This window comes from Tachyglossus aculeatus, chromosome X3, assembly GCF_015852505.1.
Source record: "Tachyglossus aculeatus isolate mTacAcu1 chromosome X3, mTacAcu1.pri, whole genome shotgun sequence".
NCBI lineage: Eukaryota > Metazoa > Chordata > Mammalia > Monotremata > Tachyglossidae > Tachyglossus > Tachyglossus aculeatus.
This window is the reverse complement of record NC_052099.1, coordinates 18,466,955-18,491,275: the sequence shown is the minus strand read 5'-3', so window position 1 is coordinate 18,491,275 and position 24,321 is coordinate 18,466,955.

The following is a 24,321-nucleotide window of genomic DNA, read 5'->3' as shown; positions in this document are numbered from 1 at the left end:
AGGGCAGGGATCAATACAAATATAAAGTTTAAAAAGCAGAAGACAGCTAGAAGAGAGCAGTCTCGGGCTTTTTGCGGTTCAGAGTCCGGTTGCAGGTGTGTCACGGTGATGGCCACAGATACCGCCTTCCCAACATTCTACATTTTGTGGAAATGGTGCCATATTGCTGCTCTTGCTGCTGTCTTCCCTCCCATCAAGGCAGGATGGGATCGAGGTCCCAGGGTGACGTAGTTGGGAGACAACACGGGTCACTGCTGAGATAACTCTGATTTAAGTGATATTTAGCCACATACTCATGCTTTCTCTCTTGTATGTATTCTTGCTTTCACTCTCTCACTCTCCCTCCTATCCACCCTCTCCATAGCTATACGCACATTTCTCTCTATCCAAATAAAGATATAAATTTACAAATTTACGTACAAATTTATAGATACACACATGCCCCTTCGGGAGATTGACACTTTTTCTGCTAACTGCACCATAATGCAGTTTAATCTGCGTTTAATCAATTAATATCATGTAAGGAGAAGTTCTGTGTCATTAACACTTTCTAATTCCTTCTTTTAGAAAACCAACCTTAATTCTTCTCCTTGACTACTTTATCAAAGATTTTCATCAAAATTGAAGATGACTATTTTTCTTCAGTTCTAGACTGTGAGCCTTCTAGACTGTGAGCCCACTGTTGGGTAGGGACCGTCTCTATATGTTGCCAACTTGTACTTCCCAAACGCTTAGTTCAGTGCTCTGCACACAGTAAGTGCTCCATAAATATGATTGATTGATTGACTGTAAATGACTTCAAAATATATTACAATTTCAAGTTAAATCCTTCATGTTATGAAATTAAGATAGCCTATTGATGTATAACTGATTTAATCTATGCTTTGTTGAACACAATCTTCGTACACAATTCTTCACAAATAGTCTTGCAAAAATGGAAACACTTTGAGTTCCCCCCAAAATACTCAACTGTGGCTGCCATTTTGTATTTTGATAAAGCAGAGATCATGCTGGGAAAGTGTTGGGACAGAGAAAGGGCCAAATGGAGAATTGCCAAAGGATGGGTTGTCTTGTTGGTGAAAACAATAAACTATAAATGCTTGTTGTAGACTGTTTCAGAAGGCAAATCCTGTTACAGTCCACAAAAAATAAACCCCAAAAAACTGGTTAGGTGATAGTTGCAAGGAGTTGTGTAAGTTTTATTCAATCAGTGCTGAGAGCTCACCTCCTCCAGGAGGCCTTCCCAGACTGAGCCCCTTCCTTCCTCTCCCCCTCGTCCCCCTCTCCATCCCCCCATCTTACCTCCTTCCCTTCCCCACAGCACCTGTATATATGTATATATGTTTGTACATATTTTTTACTCTATTTATTTATTTTATTTGTACATATCTATTCTATTTATTTTATTTTGTTAGCATGTTTGGTTTTGTTCTCTGTCTCCCCCTTTTAGACTGTGAACCCACTGTTGGGTAGGGACTGTCTCTATATGTTGCCAATCTGTACTTCCCAAGCACTTAGTACAGTGCTCTGCACACGGTAAGTGCTCAATAAATACGATTGATGATGATTTATAGAGCACCTATGGTTTGCAGAGCACTGTATTAAGTGCCTGGGGAACTACAATAGAAGACACAACATCTCTGCCTTCACAGAGTTTGCAGTCTAGTTCAAAGAGAGATGGACAGAGTTTGCAGTCTAGTTCAAGGAGAGATGGACACTAAAATAAATTAGTAGGAGGAAGCAGTAGAGTATCAAAGTGCCAACCTCCGGGATAATATAAGAATAAACTATAAACTGAGGCAATTGCTGTGAAAGCATATGAGAAAAATGATGGAAATTATTATTTTGCCTGATATTATTTTCCACTCATGGTGGAATTAACTATGGTATTAGGCATTTCCAAAAGGAATCTGGTAAAAAAAAAAAATCTTGTTGGTGAAAGAAAGCGTCAAGATGCCCCAATAGTTTCTTCCATTATGGTGACATCTTTGAGGTCCTGGTTTATTTCCCCAGTATTCCTTATGTTGAGTTAGCAGGGAGTTGGCTGGGGATTAGATCCCGTTAAAGGATTGCCATTTTTCTTGGCTGGGATTGTGCATGTTGAATCCTGACTTGATGACTGGTATTTAGAGAGTATGTGGTACAGAGCACTGAAGTACAGTAGTCTTCTCTTTCACACCCTCTCCCTTGCTTCTCACATTTGGCCCTCCCATCCCCCATTTTCTACTCCCTCCCTCCTTCCCTGCAGCTCAGAATGTGTGATAATTTTCGTAACTGTGTTAAAATGAGCATCACAGTTTGAGGCCATGCTAGCTGCCTGTATAAACCATGTTCCATTTGGGGAACTGATATTTTTTAAATGTCAGGCTTTTGCCGAGTCCTTTGAGCTGCCCTATCTCTTGTTTGTAGTAAATAAGCCTGAAGGCAGCAAGAATAGATCCTAAATCCAAGGCCTCTTTAACTGGGATCACTCCCAAATTGCTCATAGCCGAGTTATATATTTCATTTTAAATAAGAAATAGACTTCCTATTTTTCAGTCTCTAGATTTATAAGCTATTTCTGGGCAAGGATCATGTTTACTAGCTATTTTGTATTCTATTCTCCCAGGTGCTTAGTACAGAGCTCTGCAAACAGTAAGTGGTCAGTAGCTTTGATTTTCATGTTCACATGTATGATTGGCATGGTCATTGATTTGCATGGAAGCTTTCTTCACTACTGTATCTTGCCTGAAGTGTTGTCTTTTTCTTTTAAATGAATTTTTAAAAATCATGCTCAAATTTGCCTTCGTCATGTTTCATTGAGAATGTTCTTTCTGTTGCATGATGACCAGGGCACTTTTAGAGAGGAATACGATTCATTCAATCGTATTTATTGAGCGCTTACTGTGTGCAGAGCACTGTACTGTTTGTACAGACCTATTACTCTATTTTACTTGTACATATTTACTATTCTATTTATTTTACTTTGTTAATATGTTTTGTTTTGTTGTCTGTCTCCCCCTTCTAGATTGTGAGCCCATTGTTGGGTAGAGACCATCTCTATATGTTGCCAACTTGTACTTCCCAAGCGCTTAGTACAGGGCTCTGCACACAGTAAGCGCTCAATAAATACGATTGACTTGAACTGAATTCACTTTTAGTTCACTGGGAAGCAGCATGGCTTAGTGGATAGAGCATGTGCCTGGTATTCAGAAGGACCTGGGTTCTTCTGTGTGACCTTGGGCAAGTCACTTTACTTCTCTGTGCCGCAGTGACCTCATCTGGAAAATGGGAATTAGGACTGTGAGCCCTAAGTGATATAGGGACTGTCCAACCTGATTAGCTTATATCTACTCCTGCACTTACAACAGTGCTTGACACATAGTGCTTAATAAATGTCATCATTAATTAATTACACTGGATTTCCTGGTGAAATTTGGGATATATAAGAGAAAACAGCAGTTTGGAGGTTGTTATTCAAATACAACGGATCTCATTAAAGGAGAGATCTAGCCAAAGCAGTGGAATTGTGATGTTTCAGTGGTTTAGACCTTCTGCGCAGAGTTTGCTGATAAAGCAATCCCCTTCACCTCTATGTCTAAAAACCTTTTTGAGTGGTTAGGGAATTCCATTTTATACATCCTCAAAAACACAAATTTTACTTTATTCAACTTGGGCTGGGTACTATTCACTTTGTGCAAATAGTGTCAGTCAGTGATATTGATTGAGCTCTTAACTGTGTGAAGAGCACTGTACTACGTGCTTGGGAGAGTACACTATAACAATAAATGGGTACATGAAAATTGTGTTATTTGTCAAGGAATAACCATGTGTCAAGCACTCTACTAAGTGCTGGGATAGAAACAAGATAACCATTTTGAACAGTCATATGCCACGTGTCTCACAGTTTAAATAGGAAGGCGAGCAGTGAGCCTAATGGATACAGCATGGGCTTGTGAGTAAGAACAATGAGGGTTCTAATCCCAGCTATGCCACTTGTCTGCTGGGTGACCTTGGGCAAGTCACTTAACTTCTCTGTGCCTCAGTTACCCCATTAACATAATGGGGATTAAGAAAGACTGTGACCCTCATGTGGGATAGGGACTGTGTCTGACCTGATTAGCTTTATCTCCTCGAGTCTTAATGCAGTACCTGGCACACAGTAAGTGCTTATACTGTGAAAAAAACAAACAAACAGTAATTTCATAACCTTTTTACAGATGAGGAATCTGAGACCCAGAAATGAAGCGACTTGCCCAAAGTCACATACAGCAGAAGAGAGGCAGATCTGGGTTTAGAACCCAGATCCTCTGACTCCCAAGTCCTTGTTCTCTCCACTAAGCCATGCTCCTTAAGTACTCTGAAGATTAGTACTGAAGTCTCCACTCTGGTCTGAAACTTTGGTGGCTCCGCAGAAAAGAGATGGTCTAGTTAGATGATTCAGTTGTCTGTTTTACTGGCTACAGTGGGAATGCACATTCCATTATCTGCATGTTCAATCAATCAGGCATATTTTTTGACCACCTACTATTTGCAGAGCACTCTACTAAGGTCTTGAGAGAGTATAGTATGTTAGTTGATAGATGGGTTCTGTGCCCCCAGTGAGCTTACAGTCTAGAGGTTGTAAGCTTATAGTTATAGATGTTGCAATCTTATAGTTCTAGACTTTCAGCACTCCCTTGCTGCCAGTATGCTGGGAATAACTTGCCAGTTTAAAACCTCAGTGGATCCTTTCTGTCTGCTGAAGCAAATTGCCTAATCCTAAAAGTCATGTCCATCAAAATGCAATGCTGTGCAACTGTAGTCTAAAACGTTACCTGCTACAACAAAACTAGGCAAAAATAAGTGAAAATCACAAGAGGCTAGCTCTGGGGAGGAAAAAGGACAGATAGAGTCATATTGATTCAATGTATTCCTTCCCAACTCAGATTTATAGAATAGACCTTAAAAATATTTCCACTCCATTAATACGTATTTATAGTTGCAAGCTGATATTTTGAATACAGCTAGATCATTTGTATTACTATAATAATGTGGGTACAGCATGTAATATCATTTTTTATTAGGGTACTAATTCTGATACTGAGTACTGTACCGCTCTGTATTTTGATATTAACTAGTTAACAGTAATTACAGCCCTGGCAGTGACCTGAAAATTTAATTCTTGAACTCTTCTCGGTTCCACAAACATTCTTTGGAAATCATATTCCTTCATGGGAAAGAGCAATTCCGACAAAACCAAATTGCAATGGGAGCGGGGAGGCAGCGTGGCTGGTTTCCGATCCCAGCTCTGTCACTCGTCTGCTGTGTGACATTGGACAAGTGACTTAACTTTCTTGTGCCCTAGTTTCTTCCCCTGTACTTTTTATCTCTTAGACCGGGTAGGTCAGGTGGGACAGAGACAGTTCGATTTGAGTATCTTATATCTGTATCAGTTCTGGACACACATTAAGTGAGGCACTTTAATAACTCCTGTAACTGGGTTGGGTCATTCAGAGATGAAAATTAATTTAGCGTGTGGAGACGAATGCTTTCAGCAACTGAAGAATTCTTTGCTGCCTGATCCTCTCTCTTATTTTGTTTCTTTTTCTGCTGTAGTTCTTCTACAACTAGGCCATTTCTCCACAAGGCAAACCCTGTAAATTTTTGGTCCAGTCCCTCTCAATTCACCCACCTGTAATGCATACTATTTGTATGCATGTTCTAAAAACAACGTAGGAAAAGAGAAAACAGATGGCTTGAGTGGGTGGGTGGGGTTTACTGCGACAAGAATTGTCTTATCTGGGGAAGCTAAGATTCTACCTTAGATTCCATGGCGTCCGTTCAGTCAGCGATTCTCTGCATCCTCTGCAGTCCACTGGCTGCAGGACTCCCTGTTGCTGGACCATGCAAAACTTAGAGAATGCCAGGTTTTATAGATGCGGCAGAGGAAAGGCTGCGAAGCACTATCATCATCTCAATCAGTAATATTTCTTGAGGACTAATTACCAATAGATAACTGTACTAAGTGCATGAGAGAATACAGAAGAGTTAGTAGTTGGGATTCCTGACTACAGTGGGTTTAATAATAATTATAATGATGGTATTCATTAAGCACTTACTATGTGCAAGACACTGTCCTAAGCGCTGGGGGAGATACAAGCAAATTGGGTTGGACACAGTCCCTGTCCCACGTGGGACTCACAGTCTCAAACCCCATTTTACAGATGAGGTAAGTGAAGCACAGAGAAGTAAAGTGACTTACCCAAAGTCACACAGCAGACAAGTGGTGGAGCCAGGGTTAAACCTCCCTATCTTCTGAATCCAAGTCCCCATGCTCTAACCGTTACATCATTCTGCTTCTGAACAATCCAGCATGGGGAAGAGAGAATAAAAAAGAACCATTCATTCATTCATTCAATCGTATTTATTAAGCACTTACTGTGTGCGGAGCACTGTACTAAACGCTTGGGAAGCACAAGGTGGCAACATATAACATATTCCAGACATGGAATTCAGTGTTCTCTTGGTGTGCTGTGGGGCTTGAACCTGTCAAGAGGTGAGACTTCATGATTATGCTGATGTTAATTGAGCACTTATGCTGGGTTGAACATGGCGTAAAACCTCAGCATGTTAGAAGATACTCAGCATAGAGGAAATTGAGGTGTATGTGTTGGCGGGAGGCTGGGGAGGCAAGAGAAAGGGGGTAGTTGAGGAAATGGAAGCACTGAGAAGTAAAGTGACTTGTCCAAGGTCACAGCAGAGAAGTGGCAGAGCCAGGATTTGAACCTCAATCTACAGAAAATTATGTTGCTCTCACCAGACCACCCTACTTTCTTGTATGCATTAATGTTGCCATTGTGATTATCCCCTCTGAGTGCTCTCATTGACTGAGCTTTGACTCCCAGGGTGGGAGAAGGGAGCCTAAAAGAGTGTGCATAGCATATGCCCATTAGTTGGCCATGACAAAAAAATCAAGTTTTTCATAGTGGGAGCCATTTCATTTGAAATGCAAGTAGCTGTTTGATATTCATTCATGCATTCATTCAATCACACTGTACTAAGTGCTTGGGAAGTACGGTTCAGCAAGGAATCTCAATGGACTTCTTAGCTACACTCACCTTTGGCAGGGGCACCTAAGAAAATGAATAGCTGCTGGTTGTGTAAATTGGCACATCTTTTGGATACTTACACAACTGTGAAGGCAGAATTATATTTTGCCAGAGCTGAGTGAACAAGAAAGGAAGGAAGCCAAGATATGAAGTGAGGGTTAAGTAATGCTGGAAAGGAAAAGGAGGGAGCTAGTGTGCGAGACCTTGGGGTTTCTAACCAATATGGATAAAGTCTTAAAAAAAATTTTGACTATTGTCTATTTTGTTGATTTAATAGGTTAACGTGTATCCTCAATTTAACAGCATTTTGACTGTCATTTTTCCAAATGATATGGGAAAATAATTTGTATAGCAAACCATCTCGTGTTTACAGTGCAATTTTACAAGAGCCTAATTTACACTTCAATCAGCTTGAACCACACCAGAGGCTGTACTAAGTATAGCCTTTCTGGATTCATTAGAGAAGCTGCTTCTCTGGGAATAGGACTTCACTTGCCAGCAAACATGCTATAAATCCAAAAAGCCCTCTAAGAATGCAGCCCCACACCCCACTTCTCCCCTTCACCTTCCAATATCCCCTAGGGAATTCCAATAGAGCATTGAATGCTCACAACACTATACACTGTGCCTTTTCTTTGACTACTGCCAAACTCAGTGGCCTCTCAAAGTGGAATAAATCACGTTTACTATCTGTAGGTAAACGACATATAATTGCTTTAATGATCGTTGTTTTCTAATCATGGTCAAATGGTTCCTGTCAATACTTTTCTTAAGCTTTTTGAGAGATGACATGTTTTCAAAATTCCCAAACAGACATTCAGCTGTTAAGATGAGACTTTTCCCCAAACCTAATGGTGCTCTCTCCTGATCTTGATTTGAACCCTGTAGTTCCTACTTCCTTTAGTTTATTTCCCAAATTTTCTTTGCTACAAAGAGAAAGATCATGTTTCTTATCCTGAAACATACTTTATAAGATCACATTAGTTTCTATTGCATTTGCCCACGTGTAGGAATAAAATTAAGTGGTCAAGATAGTTTGGAGCTAAACAGTACCAGTGTATCGGACAGTATTACCTTCAAATAAAATGAACATTTTCCATATTCTCAGGCTAGTTTTTTATGGTATTTGTTAAATTCTTACAATGTGCCAGGCACTATTCTAAGCTCTGGGGTAGATAAAAGCTAATCAGGTTGGGCACAGTCCATGTCCACCATGGGGCTCTTAATCTCCATTTTACAGATGAGGTAACTGAGGCACTGAGAAGTGAATTGACTTGCTCAAGGCCATACAGCAGACAAATGGTGGAACTGGGATTAGAATCCAGGTCCGTCTGACTCCCAGTCCTGTGCTCTAACCACTAGACCGTGCTGCTTCTCTTCCTTTTATCAAGGAAGGATGTGGACTAGCATGGGACTAGGAGTCAAGGGACCTGATCTCTGATTGCCATTTGTCCCCTAGCTTTCTGTGTGGCCATGGGCAAATTTCAGAATTGCTCTTGTCATCTGTTTCTTCATCTGTAAAATGGAAATCATTTACCTGTTCTTTCTCTTGGGATTGTGAGCCCTAAGCAAAACAAGGCTAAACCTCACAATAGACAAAATTTCTTCCAGTTGGGTTTTTCTCCCATTCTCCTTTCACCTGATTTGTTAGATCCTTTGCATATGACTCTCAAACCAGTTCTACAACAAATAATGTGGTCTGAATTCAACTTTCTGAGATTTCCAAAGAGGATCTCTGGTGGAAGAGAACCAAATCTTAACTGCAGTTTAATTAGACCTGTTGCTTTCCCTGTCTCTCCCTGGCCCTTCACTTCCCCGTGAAGGAAAATTAAATTGTTTTAGCACAGTTTGCATTTTACAAAGCCAAGTTGGTTACTTATGCATCCAGGTGCTTGCTAATTTACTGTGTGATGATCTCCTCAAGGACTACTCCTATCCTCTTGAGTTCTTAAAAAAAAAGTTATGGTTAGCAGTTCTAAGCTCCTTGAGAGCCAAAATCTTATTTCATAATCCCCTTGGTAACTCCCCCAGTGCCTGGACTGGTGCTTTGCATAAAGCCAATGCTAAATCAATACTATTGAGGATCACAGTGATGATAAACAAAAATAAAAATTTTAAAAAAATCCCAGTTCCTTAAGAACTTTGTAGTTAGTGCTTTAACTCCTCCTTTTCCTATACCAGTTTGTCAATCTCAACCTTCTACTTGGATAAAAGAAAGTATGGAATTTTCCTTTCCACACTAATCTGTTATCAGGTCTCTAGTTGAAGTTGAAATTATCGGAGGAGAAGTACTTTCAATTTTTCATTTGTAATCAGTGTGTTGTAAGAGGCAATAAATAAGACTTCTCTGTGGCGCTAGTTTTTACTAGTCTTAGTTGTGCTGTTCTTCTTTTCTGTATTCACACCTAGCTTCCACATTGAGTATCACTATAATTTCCCCAACAGACCTTTCTAAAACCTGGGTATAGCCAATGGTTCTTACCCATGACCATCTTTTCCTTTATTGCCATGGGCCTTGGTTACATGGCTCAGTTGCTCCCCATCTCTTCCAGGCCTTTGACCCCTCATTCATTCATTCATTCATTCAGTCGTATTTGTTGAGCGCTTACTGTGTGCATAGCACTGTACTAAGCGCTTGGGAAGGACAAGTCGGCAACCTATGGGGATGGTCCCTACCCAACAACAGGCTCACGGTCTAGAAGGGGGAGATCGACAACAAAACATGGAGACAGGTGTCAAAACCATCAGAATAAATAGAATTATAGCTATTCATTCATTCAATCATATTGAGTGCTTACTGTGTGCAGAGCACTGTACTAAGCACTTAGGAAGTCCAAGTTGGCAACCTATAGAGATGGTCCCTACCCAACAACGGGCTCCCAGTCTAGAAGGCTGTTTATTCTACCAGTAAAGATGGACCCCAGCGCTGTGGGATCAGAGGAGAAGGGGGGCTCAGGACCCCTCCTCTGTTAATCTCCAGGGTCCATCCTCACCTTCTTCAGATCCCCAGGTCCCACCTGCAGACCTCCAGTCCCCGCCCTCCATCTGGGCTTCTCCCCAGGCCCCACCCCCTACCAATATCCGGGTCCCACCCCTTGAGGATTTCTAGGTCCCATCCCCGGCCTCCTCCAGACCTCAGACACTCAGACATCTGTGGAATACCTGAATTAAGGCATGGTTTCCTTGTCCTCTCATTAAAAACCATGAGAGGGGAAAATAGCCCAACCATTAATTGTAAGCCCATGAGGGCATTGTACCAATAAATCAATCAATCATACTTATTGAGCTCTTACTGTGTGCAGAGCACTGTCCTAAGCACTTGGGAGGGTACAATATAGCAGAGTAGGTAGACATGTTCCCTGCCCACAATGAGTTTACAGTCTAGCAATATAAGTTTTGCTTCTACAGTGCTCTCCAAAGTGTCTAATTAAGTGTTCTGCACTCAGTAGATACCAAAGAGTGTTTAGTAAACACAAGGATACTTAGTAATATGATGAAATACAAATGGCAGTATGTTCTTAAGTAATTGAGACCTCTATGACTTGTCTTTCTAGTTCTTTTGTAGAAAGTCACCACCATATTTGTCTTCTAATAAGTGATCGAATGGCATATTAACTGAAATACATTATTTTCCCAGTTTCACCTCCACAGGGTCAGAGATGATCCTGCTTAATGTTGTAGTCTTTTGAAGATGACTGGTAATAATGGTTGAAGCACAAAGTCAACACTGTTTTGTGAAACAATGTGACGTAGTTGAGTGATTTAGTGATCATCATTGTGTTTCTCAATCCTGTGTTTGCAAAGGAGTGAGTGACTTTGGCTGATAAACTGCTACTAGCCAAGAACTGGATTCAAAGCCAATGGAAAATAAGATATTCTTCTAGTGACCAACATAGGTCAGTTCTGCTCACACTGGCCCTTTCAACTCTTGAGTGGGAAAATATTTCATTAGCCTCTATTGAAGGGGATCTTGCCAGAGTGCAAGGTGAGAAGCAATATGTTTTGAATATAAGGTCATGAATAACTGTCTGTCAAAAAGCTGTGCACAGATGGCTCTTGCCAAGAGGTCTAAGGAAATTCAGAGACCATTTTTGTCTGTCTTAGAAGAATCTTAAAGAGACCATGTGCATGAGCTGATAGGAAGGCTGACAGGATTCAGGGTGTTGATGACAAGTTGCGAAATTGAATTCTCACCCTTAAGACTTCATGTAATCCTTGCCCTCCACGTGCAGCTCTCTGGGCAAATGATAAGGGAAATATGGAATAGCACACTGTGTGTGCAAACCTTGCCAACCACCCCTTGAAGTAGTCGTGCATTTTCTAGGGATTTGGATTGTCAGATTACAGCTGTCCAGAAAATGCAGTTTTGAGGGTACAGGAGTGAAGAGGAAAATAAAGGTGAGAACTTAAAAGACCTAAACGTCCTTATCTGAGGATCCAAGTTTTTGAGGTACTTTGTCAACTGAGCAATGTTTATGTATCCAACCTCTGAGCCAACTATCATTCTATCAGGACATCCATCTGATGGATAGAGTACATTTTTATCCTCTTCTCTTCAAATTCCATGGTAGGGAACCTCATCACTAAAGCCACACTTGGGAATCCTCAGAATCTGGACATCCCAGGGAAGGAGTAAAAGCAATTATGTAGAGCCTCCAAAGTTCCCAAGCCTAAGGAATTCATCTGATGACTGAGGGACCAATCAAGGACCTGCACACGCTTGTCATTTCCTGTCTAACAATCTTTTTCCAATCCCATTTCAACCAAGTCACTTAAGTAGGACAGTGTAAAAGACAAAAGTAACGAGTTGCTAATTCCTCCTCAGTGAAAACACAAATGCTTTTTTCTGTCCAAAATATGTGGAATGGAATTATTTATTAAACTAGTTCATCTCGCCATTCAGTACTCTTTAGTTGAAGTAGGACTTGGGATAATGGGATGTAAAGAGATGAGACATTTCCACCAAGGTATTCACTTTCCAGTAGTTTGCTGCCAGACTGCTTTTGAGATGCTAAATGCACCTCCTGCTTCATCCTTGCCTAACTAGTTCTCCATCATAGACACCTGAGATTTGTCAAGCTTGCCCCCAACAAAGGCTTGCTGATGGCTGACCCAAGTTATGACTTTGGTCTCCTCTAAGGTGTTGTCAATTGGTGGCTTAATGGTGAACATTTATCAACCCTGATTGTAATAGAGGCTAATCTGGAGGCTTAATAGATACTTAATAATCACGCTGAATGATTTCTGATTGATGAGCTCTATTCCACACTTTGTGTACATAAGGTGCGTATTTTATTTGCACAGTTTAATCAGGGCTGGTCAGTCTTTCAAAGCCACAAATGTGTATTTCACCATTGGTGGTGTCTTTTTTTGACTGTAAAGGAAAACTGAAGTAGGACAATGTAAAAGACAGAATTTATGAGTTGTCAATTCCTCCTCAGTGAAAATACAAACACTTTTTCTGTCCAAATTATGTGGATCTATGTGTCTTTCTAGGTGATCATGCATTCCTTGGAGGCCTCTCTAAGTACAGTCCAGGATTTCTCCAGCTGGATTCAGGAAAGCCCTAAGTGAAAGGAAAATAAGTGGTATTTGTTAAACTCATACTACTTGCCAAAGACTGCACTAAGGTCTGGGGAAAATACAAGATAATGAAGTGGTACACAGTCCCTGCCCCATGTGGGGCTTGTAATCTAAATAGGAGAGAAAAGAAGCAGTAATCCCCCAAATTACAGTTGAGGAAAGCAAGGCACAGAGAAGTTAAGTGACTGACTTGTCCAGAGTCACACAGCAGACAAGTGGCAGAGCAGGAATAAGAGCTTAGGTTCTCTAACTCCCAGGCCTTGTGCTTTATCCACTAGGCTGTGCTGATTCCAAAGATAGACCTGCCTGAACTAGAGCATAGCTTCTCTCTATCTGAAGGCCAGCAGAGATTAAATTGAATAAGATTTGCATCATTTCTATATTCCTGCCCTTAGAGTCACCAGATGACAATCCATTCTGACACCATCAATAATTCATGAAGCATCTTTTAAGAGGTGAAAAGGGAAAGGGAACCATTGAGTGGCAGCAAACGTCAAGAAAAGCTAGTTACATTTGGTAACTAGTAAAAGGAAAAAGTTGTGGAAGACCCATCTGCCCTTTTTTGATCTCTCTTATTGTTTTCACAGCTGCCAACTCCTCTTCCTCCTTCCTCCATTTAGCTGAAGAGAGATTCCCGTCATCCCAAGTCCTAATGGCTGACACCCCCTTGTAGTGCAAAGAGATTTCCTTGGCTATTACATGAAATGTATGGTTAAACATGGCTCTCTAGGCTGTGTTTTGAGCCAAGTGACCTCTCTGCTTCCACGCTATCAAAATGTGCTTCCCTTATTTATCCATCTGAAATAAATTATTTTGCATGCATGCTACATAAATTCTATTGTTGAAGAGGGAGGAAGAGAACAGGGCTGGAAATCATAGTCATAAACATATCTGTTTTGAAGACCATGCTGGTTTCCCATACTAACATTTTTGTTGTGAAATCAGAAAATAACATAAGGGCCATTTTCCGTAGCACTGAAGGGCATCTGTTTGAAATAGTCCTTATTTATAGTAGCAGCATATGCTGTTTCATATAGCGTTTCACCCTTGACTTGAAACTGAGACAAGGATATCAGGAAATGCACCAGTAGTAGCTTACTTTATGCATAACCCTTTCTTTAAATGCCAAAGTGCCAAGGTCCTTGTGTTATTGAAGGAAGAAAAGAATTCCAGATTTAAATGAAATCTATAAAAATCAAAGGAAAAAAAGTCACCATTTTAAAACCTCAACAGAATTTACTGACCACATATTGTATGCAAAGCACTGCTTGAAGCAGTAGAGTAAAATCTAGCAGCAGTGAAAGTCATGGCCCCTGCCATCAAGAAATTTACAAGTGAATGAAAAGGCAAATTCATAGATGAGAAAGTAAGAGTCCGGATATAAATGTTCAAAATAAAATGAAAGACAGGGAAATGGTAAATAAGCATCAGGGCCTGCTGAAAGAGAACACAGGCCTGAAAGTCAGGGACCTGAGTTCTAATTTGAACTCTGCCACTCCATGCCATGTTACTTGGGAAAAGTCACTTAAACTTCTCTTTGGGTTTCCTAATCTGTTAAAATGGAGGTGAAATATCTGTTCTCCCTCCCTCTTTTAAACCATTAGCCCTATAAGGGGTGGGAACCTAACTAATTAATTAATCTAAACAAACTAATCTAATTAATTTGTATCTCTCCCAAAGAGTCAAAAAGATGCCACCTGTTTGAAAGACAAGCTGGTTTCATATACTGACGTTTTGGTGTGAGCTCAAAAGAATAAGGGACGTTTTCCATAACATGGGATGGCATTGGTTTGTAGTGGTGCAACTTTTGAATAAATTCATTCCACTTCCAACAAGGGCCGATGGCAGTATTCAGAGATCCAGAGTTTAGAATTTGGGGTTCGGGCTGGTAAAGCAAAAAAATAACAAGCCCATCTTCAATGACAAGGTCAATCAATCTTATTTATTGAGTGCTTACTGCTTGCAGAGGACTGTACTAAGCACTTAGCAGAGTACAATATAAGTCACATTCCCTGCCCACGACAAGCTTACAGACTAGAGGAGAGACAGATATTAATATTAAAAAAATTATGAGTATGCACATAAATGCTTTGCTGAGGGTGGGTTGCGAGGTAGCAAATCAGGGGAATGTAGAAAGGAGTGACAGAAAAGGAAATGAGGGCTTCATCAGAGAAAGTGACAAGTGTTTTTAGCAATTTTTTAAATTATCTATTGGTTCATTTCCTTGAATTAAGGTGCAGACCTTGAAACAAGTCCCCGTTAGAAGAGATCTGGCAAAAATCTCCCCATACCTTGTGCTTACAAATTTTATCATGAGACAATCCCATTCAAGACTGTAGTTTACACCGGGAATCAGCTTTGATCTGAAGAGTAACTCTCCTCTTTTGCAAGAGAGTGGAAATGGGAGTCTGGAAGTTGAGGATGAAGCTAGTTGGGAGGATAGCACAAACAGCATTGTACGTGGATAGCATGCACTTGGATTTGTACCCTTCATTTACCCTCTCCTCAACCCCACAGAGCTCACATTTCAATATCATTTGTCAAGTGGTAGAGTTGCCCTTCAGTTCGCGAGATGTCACTGCTGACAGTAAGATGCCACATAGAAGTGGGGTTTTGAGAGAATCTCTCAAACACAAGCACACTGCTTGTGCAAACTCAATGGTGTCTCTCTTCTGGCCCCTTTCTATTGGCGTAAGCATTGCTTAGACCACTGGTTGGGAAGAGGGGAAAGACTGTGAACCCTATGTGGGCCGGGGACTGTGTCGGAACTAACTGCGTTGTAAGTTCCCAGGTTGGAGCAGAAGAAGTGCAGGATATAAGCTTGTGTTGTTTTTGCAGTAGTAGTGATGGCTTACAAAGAGCCATCCCCCCTCTTTTACCTTGCCCTATCTGTACTCGGTGGCATGCAAGGCCATCTCCTAATGTACACAGACTTGGGGTCCCAACTAGATTGGAAGGCAAGTGGATCACTTCCATGGACTTACATAAACCCAATCCTCCAAGCATCTTTACCAGATACCATTCATGGGTGACACTTTGGACTCCACTCCTTTTAAACTCACATATTTGCACACCCACACTGATTATACTTTCTCTAAATTATTCTGGAGATTCCAACAGGCATGGGCACAAAGATGAAACAAGTCATTAACTGGGGGCCTCGATTAATATGGAGTGTTCTCATGCAATTTAATTAGTGGTTTGAATTATTGATTTCTTGCTTGGATGAACTAATTCCTCCAAAATCTCTAGTAGGACTAATACGTGATAATTAAGGGATGAGAGCCAGTACTGGATATTGGTCTTCTCAATTATACCTCAATCTGAAGGATATTGAAATGCTTGTGTTCCTCAGGTGGAGTCAAGGGATTAAGTTCATTAAAAAAAAATCAATTTGCATATTTAAATATGAAAACAGATTTGAATATTTCAACACATATAGAAAACACTCCATTCTTTCTCTTTAATCATGAAGTAAGCAAGAAATCCATTAAGACAGTATCAGGTGGAGGGATGGTAATATAAACCAAGCTAAGAAACCCCACCTTAAAGGTTCTTAGAGATTATTTCATTGATACTGTGTACAGATATGTCTGGGGTTGAGGTGGGCGGCATTGGGGAGGAACCTGGGGCTGCAAAGTAAGGAGGCCTGTTGTTTAGAATCAATACCTCCATTCTATGCCCTCCTTTTATGGTGGAAAAAATCAGGTCATGCAAAACCTATAAGAAATCTTAAAGTGAGGCCACAGCACTATACAATTGCACACTTATTTCATTAGAATTTAATTGTGCAACAGTGTTGCCTAGTGATTAGAGCCAGAGCCTGGCAGTCAGAAGGACCTGGATTCTAATCCTGCTTCCACCATTTGTCTGCTGTGTGACCTTGGCCAACTTACTTCACTTCTCTGTGCTTCAGTTACTTCATCTGTAAAATGGGGATTAACACTGTGAGCCCCCTGTGGGAAAGGGATTCTGTCCAACCTGCATAGATTGTATCTACCTCGGCACATAGAAGAGTTCTTGGCATAGAGTAAGTGCTAAACAAATGTCATTATTATTATTTTAGCATGCATTCATTGTGCTTACTTTGATCCAAGGTGACACAAGTATGCAAATCATCGGGGTTAAGATAGCATGTGCATCAGCTGTGAAGATGTGGGGCAGAAGATAGTAGCTGGACTGATTCCTGGAAATGGGGGAGGGTTTGAACTGGCTTCAGTTGCTAGGTAAGCCACCTATCTCGGGCTGCAGAGTTGGCTTGATGCACGTGTTGTGGCAGAACCAGGCCAACCCCACAGGCCGCTGCTGTGTAGGTGTGGTGATGCAAGTGCCTAGCTCCAGAAGAAGCAATGCCTGAGTGAACGCGAACCTCGGAGGCCACTTTAGTGCTGAGTGCCATGCTTGGCACATAATAAGTACTCAACAGTGCTATCATTTTTATTAGTCTCTCTGCAGCGATTTCCTGAAGGCTGCATGTTGAGTGACACCCGGAGGCTGCAGGATAACCGCCAGTGTCATAGCCAACCCATGCCAAGCCCGCTCCCAAAGACCCTGAAGGCTGTGGGTGGCAGGCCTAACCCCAGATTCCATCGTGTATGTGGGCTGGGTGTGAAGGGGAAGCCTTCTTCCTCCTTATTCGTTCATTCATTCATTTGTATTTATTGAGCACTTACTGTGTGCAGAGCACTGTACTAAGCACTGGGGATGTACAAGTTGGCAACATATAGAGGCGGTCCCTACCCAGCAACGGGCTTACGGTCTAGAAGGGGGAGGCAGTCAATAAAACAAAACATGTGGACAGGTGTCAAGTCATCAGAATAAATAGAAATAAAGCTAGATGCACATCATTAACAAAATAGAATAGTAAATATGTGTAAGTAAAATAAATAGAGTAATAAATCTGTACAAACATATATACATGTGCTTTGGGGAGGGGAAGGAGGTAGGGCCGAGGGGATGGGGAGGAGGAGAGGAAAAAGGTGGCTCAGTCTGTGAAGGCCTCCTGGAGGAGGTGAACTCCTTTCTTTCTCTCATCCCTAGTCAGTCACTTCTATATGAAGGGGGCAAAGTCAAGGCGTTCCAGTGCTTCTCCAGATCTCAAGGCGGCAGTGACATTCATTAGCAGCAATGCCCTCCTCGAACATGCGTAATGTATTAATGATGGTCTTCATTTCAATCCAGAAATGATTTGATTGACATCTTCCAAATTACCCTCAGGGGGGAATGAATCTTTCTGAACATGTAATTTATTCTCAGTTCCGAGGTCTTGGAAAAGATTTAGCAGCCAGGCTTATCTTTCTCATATTTGTGTAACTCAGATGTGACCACACACATTTTCTGCAAACTTTTTCATCGATAGAAAACAAGATAGTGTTGAGATGAGGCCAGGGAAAAAATTGACTTACACAAATAATGATGCTTGAGGGGATTGGAGGGAACAGTTTTGAGCAACAGTAAATGAGTTTAAGGGAAATCTCTTAGCAACTTTAACCATCGAATATGGGTACCAAAGCAAAGACTTTAATCACCTTTAAGAGAAGCTCAAAAAGTCCCCAACTGACCAAAAGTTATTACTAAATTCACTTTTGTGATCTGAGATCTTCATTTTCTTTCAGTCCATGACCTCATCTTAAGTAACAATCTATTTTCCCCTCATTTTTTTTTCCCCTTGCTATTTAACATTTTCATATTCCACACCCTGATTAAGTAGAGGGTTAAGCTATTGTTTCTGGGTTTCTCTGTCACCTTCCAACAGCTTTTTCTAGGAGAATGCAAATGAGAAAAATGGAGCAGTGTGAACTCATTTCATCTGCACTGAAATCTGGTCATAAGCAGAAAGGTGTTATGTTGTAAAGCTACAGCTAGCCAAGCCATGACCACACTGACCAATAAGGCACTTTAGTTGCCTGAATAAATTAATGTATTTATGCTGTTATCAAGCAGTGGTATTTATTGAGCACTAACTCCGTATAAAGCCCTGTTTTAAGTACTGGGAAGCATACACTAGAGTGATCCCTGCCCTCAAGAATCTTACACTTTATTAGACCCACCTCTAATTATTATTACAATCTGTTGTTCAACAATGGGCCAAATGTGCTTGCTTTCTACTATTGTTTGGTAAAAATGAATCTAACAGGATTATGTAATCTTTACTACAGCTGTGGGTTATAACTCAGTGTATCAGTTAAGTAGGCCAAAAGTAGTGGGATTGACTCATCCACATACTTACTGATTAGTATGGATCCGGTTCACACTCAGTCCATTCCTATCTGTGTTCTTTCTCACTCCTTTTGTGATTTCTTTGTGGAACAGGGACGCTGTCTGTTGTAATTAGAAGAGAAGCAGCATGGCTCAGTGGAAAGAGCAAGGGCTTTGGAGTCAGAGGTTATGGGTTCAAATCCCGGCTCCACCAATTGTCAGCTGTGTGACTTTGGGCAAGTCACTTCACTTCTTTGTGCCTCAGTTACCTCATCTGTAAAATAGGGATGAAGACTATGAGCCCCCCGTGGGACAACCTGATCACCTTGTAACCTCCCCAGCACTTAGAACAGTGCTTTGCACGTAGTAAGCACTTAATAAATGCCATTATTATTATTATTATTATTAATTATCCTGCCTTTACCCTCGGGTTTAGCATGTGCTTGACACCTGGTAAGTGCCTGACAGACCTTTCCTGAGAACAGGCTATCACAGAGACAGTTGGTATAGAATCCAACCGAGCAGACAGTGATCATTTCTTTGCATTTAAAGTAGTTGAGTTTACATAAATGACAAAGATCAAAGAACTGTGTAAGGATCGGATTCGGTGGTAGTTTGAACCTCACCTGGCCCCATTTTTAATATTTGAGGTTAAGCAAAACCCAAGAGCATCCTCCTCTTTGGGCTGTAAGGGTGTTCTCAGTGATGAGCTGATTTCAATCTTTATGAACAAAAGGGACTAGATGAAATGTGCTGAGTATCCCTTGTCAATCACTAATATTCTTCCAAACAGCTAGGAGATAGAAACCAACACAAATACTAAAAAAAGCGGGAGGTTTTATAGCTGTCCCTTATTCACAACTGAAAAGGAACAGTCTTCACTTTGGAGACATATCATTACCCCAGTTTCTCACCATTAGATGAGCTAGAACAAAGGGAATGAAATTTTATATAGAAACACCCAAAATGTAACCAGATGACAAATTTGGGAACTAGAAAAGAATGTTCACTTGGCACCTACATTCTAGTCACACTTTACATCTTTGCCTATCAGCCTTAGCACTAAGTAGCCTTTGCTTTTTTAATCCAAATGACCTAAAGAAGGGGGTAAGGTGTGACTTTTTTTTTTTTTGATGGCACATTTCTTGGGTCTTAAGGTTCAAACATAATGGTTTCTCTGCAGTACTGGATTGAAAGTGATTGTGAATTTGAGGTTTTCTTTTGCAAGTCTAAATTTACTTTGTTCTGAGAACCATTTTTGGTAAAAGTCTGCTGTGTATGCCTAGATCCCTATTGCCCTAATAAGATATGTCCATTTTTGAGCCTGCCTCATAGCCTTCTGATCTTTACAAAGCTTTGCTCTTGAGGGGGTATCTTTTAAGATTGCTTCCTGGAAGGTTGATATGTCCTTGTCTTGGGCTCCTCATTCTTTCAAATCCTTATAATCAGCCGGTCACTCCTGTTAATTATTCCACAACATTTACAGAATCAGTCCCTATATTCAGTGTCCCTCCATCCTGTCAGTTCTTCCATGACATTTATAGAATTGGTCCTTCATCTTCATCCAAACTGCCTCCATTCTTGTTCAAGGACTGGTCGTATCCCATTTTGATTACTGCATCAGCATCCTTGGGGACCTTCCTACCTCTGGCCTTTCTCCTCTCCAGTCATACCACTGCTGCCGGTTACACTTTTTAAAAGCATCAATCTGTGCACGACTCCACACTCCTCGCAGAATCCATTTCTCTCTGCGTCAAGCGGAAACACTTGACCGTTGGCTTTGAGGTCCTCAATTGGCTCTAATCCTCACTTCTCTCCTGTTGTGCCCCAACTAATGCTGTTCATTTCTCTCAAGCCATTCTACTCACCGTGCCTCACTTTTATCTCTCTCCCCAAGCCTGTTCACCTACTCCCTCCTGCTTGGAACTCCCTCCCCCTTCACACTAGGCAGTCATCTTCAAAACTCTCCTGAAATCACGTCATCTCCAGGAGGGCTTCCCAGATTGCTCCCTCCCCTTTGTCCCTAGCAACGTCATTTCAGCAGTATAGGGTCACCTAGGCCATTGCCTGCTTCTACACCCCTGTAGCACTCATGTACACAGTCTTAAGTTCTATCGCTTCCTCCTAAATGTAATTTTATTCTCTGTCTCCCCTGCTGGACTGCCATCTCCAAGAAGGCAGGGGTCATATCAACTAATTATTTTGTACTTTCTGTCTAGCCCTTAATATAGTGCCCTCCATAGTGCACACACACAAAAATGCCTTTGGTTTGTCTTCCTGCAGTAAACTGTTGTGCTGCATTTTTTGAGATTGCTCTTCCCTCTATCTTAAATCATTTGGATAATTTTAACTATTTACATATTTTGCGGTAGCAGGATGCTATTCTTTCTTCCTGAAACAAAACAACGCCCTCACTCCCGAGCCTTGTTTTCTTTTGCCTCAGGTCTTTTATTGAACATTTTTATTGTAAATTACTTTGTGGAATAGGAATAGAGAAGCAGTATGGCCTAGCGGAAAAAGCTCGGGCATGGGAGCCAGAGGACGTAGGTTCTAATCCTGCCTCCGCCACTTGCCTGCTGCGTGACTTTGGGTAAGTCACTTAAGTTATCTGTATCTTAGATCCCTCATCTAGAAATGGGGATGCAACACATGCTCTCCCTCCTGCTTGCACTGTGAAACCCATGTGAGACCTGATTTTCTTGTATCTACTTGGGCACTTAGTACAGTGCTTGGCACATAGTAAGTGCTTAACAAATACCCACTGATTATTGTTACTAGAATTGTATTCTTAGTGTCATTTGTGTCTGCCCTCCATCATTTAGATTGTGATCCTATTTCTGCCTGCCAATGTGCGTTGTTTTCTTGAGCCACTGAACCTTGTCCCAGGTCCTTCGATTCCCCCTCGGAAAATTTGCATGATAACTCTCTGAATGGTTAGGTGTTGTAGGAAAGGAGGCAGCTACATGCAACTTGGCTTCAGATCTTTGATAACAATCCACTTTAACGGCATGCCATGCACATTGTATGGGTAACACTCAGGGCCTCTAATTTCTATTTCGTTCTTCAACTTGAGCCGAAGTACTAAATTACATTACAGGATGGTAACATCAAATACAATCAGAAGCAGCATAAAGGTGACAATGAAAGATATTACAGAAAAATAGATATTACAAAGAGTCTACTAAAATTGGAATGCCAGGATTAAGGTGAGACTGCTCCCAGCCAAAGGGACTCTCCCTCCAAATCCATTCCTATGTGGGTGTTGAGCCTGGAAGCAGGTTCCAAACATGCAAATGAACAAATTAATTTATTTCAAGACATCTGGCCCACCTGTTTAAAAAAGCTCAAATGGGTATAATTAGTCTGATTTTTTTTGGTAACTGCTTTAATTTATGCATGAGTAGCCATTTTCTTTCTTCAATATCTCTTCTGCCAAATGTTCAACATTTGAAGAGGAAAGCAAAAGTTGCTTTATGAGCCAAATTTTCACATGGCTGAGCAAACCTATACCACTAGACTTGTGGAGTGACTTGTGGAAAACATAATTCCAATTTGCCCAGATCTCACCTCCTCACTGCATGTAACTTAATCCATTCATTGATTCATTCAGTCATATTTATTGAGCATTTACGGTGTGCAGAGCACTGTACTAAGCACTTGGAAACTACAATTGAGCAGCAGATTGAGACAATCCCTACCCAACGATGGGCTCACAATCTAGAAAGGGAAGACAGACAACAAAACAAGTAGACAGGCATCAATAGCATCAAAATAGACAAATAGAATTATAGATAAATTCCCATCGATTATAAAATAAATAGAATGATAAATATGTACAAATACACAGAAATACTCAGAGCCATGCCATGTTTACTGAAGGAACAGCTTGTCCGTAGACTGTAAACTCACTGTGAGCAGGGAATTTGTCTACCAACTTTGTTATATTGTAATAATAATGGTAATGATGGTATTTGTTAAGCGCTTACTGTGTGTGAAGCACTGTTCTAAGCGCTGAGGAGGATACAAGGTGATCAGGTTGTCCCACGAGGGGCTCACAGTCTTAATCCCCATTTTACAGACGAGGTAACTGAGGCACAGAGAAGTTAAGGGGGTTGCCCAAGGTCACACAGCTAAGTGGCAGAGTTGGGATTCGAGCCCATGATCTCTGACTCCCAAGCCCACGTTCTTTCCACTGGGCCACACTGCTTCTGTACTCTCCCAAACGATTAGAACAGTGCTCAGCACACAGTAAGTGCTCAATAAATAGGATTGATTATACTCAAGATAATCAACGCAGCTCCTAGAAGGGCCTAATTTGAGCCCAGAAAGAGTCTCCAGACTTGGAGAATATGCTTGCTGTTATTTTTGGTGAGTTCTGGAAAGCCCATTGGTTAATCCTATTTACTGAGGATGTACTGTGCTAAAAGCTTGGGAAATGTCAGAGACAAAGTTCCCAGATCTCAAGAAGCCTACAATTTATTGGAGTGATTCACCCCCACAAATGGTTGGAGTAAGAAGACGTGAAACAGAAGAACGGAAGGATAAATAAATTTATTTATATAAATAAATTTATATGAGTCCAGAGCTCTGTTGAGAGAATCCAACAGAAAGCAAAGACAGTGCCTGCCCTCAAGGGCCTCACAGCCTAAGGGACTGCTAGCTTACTTGCAATAGCCCTCTGTGAATTGATGGAAGACTCGATTTAGTTCTATGACAGCTACGTAGTCAAAGAATCCAGGATGTTTTGCAGATTTCTACAAATATTTTCCTAAGCAAATGTCACTTAGTATGCAGGGCTGCTGAGTTCCAGTAAGCTGTTGTATTGCCTGGTAAACTCAACCACGTTTCTACAGAGCCCTTGATTGACCTATACTGTCATCTTACCTACATCAGCAAAGAAAATGTGAAATGGCCACTACCATTCCTGGAAGGTAGGGCTAATGACGAGACAAAATTGAATTTAAAAGCATTTCCCATACTGTAAACCAAAGAGCATATTATAGGCTTTTAGAAATAGCAGGTCTGAAACCAGCAACAAAAAATCCAAATTATTTCTAGTGATGCATCATCAATTATTTGGTTAATTTTTTTGCTTAAGAATGAATTATTGTGTAACAAATGTTTAAGCATATAGATACCAAAATATTTGACTGTCACCGAAGGTTATAATGAAACCAGTGAAATTCAAGGGACTCCAGGATGCTGGAAGACCAATGACGTACATCATAATTATTCTGAAGTGTTTCTCTGAGCACTAGAGGCAGTTTTGTAACCATGCTAAGTAGCAGAATAGAACAGGATAAACAAATCAGCGAACTCATGGGATTCTTTATGAGATGAAAACCTTTTTGAAGAATGAAAATTGGATTGAGTCATATTTCCATTACCCATAAGGTAGAAGATTGTGTAGATCAATCTCCTTCATTTCACTGACAATTATTTCAGCATTTAATAGCAAGAAAACTTCCCA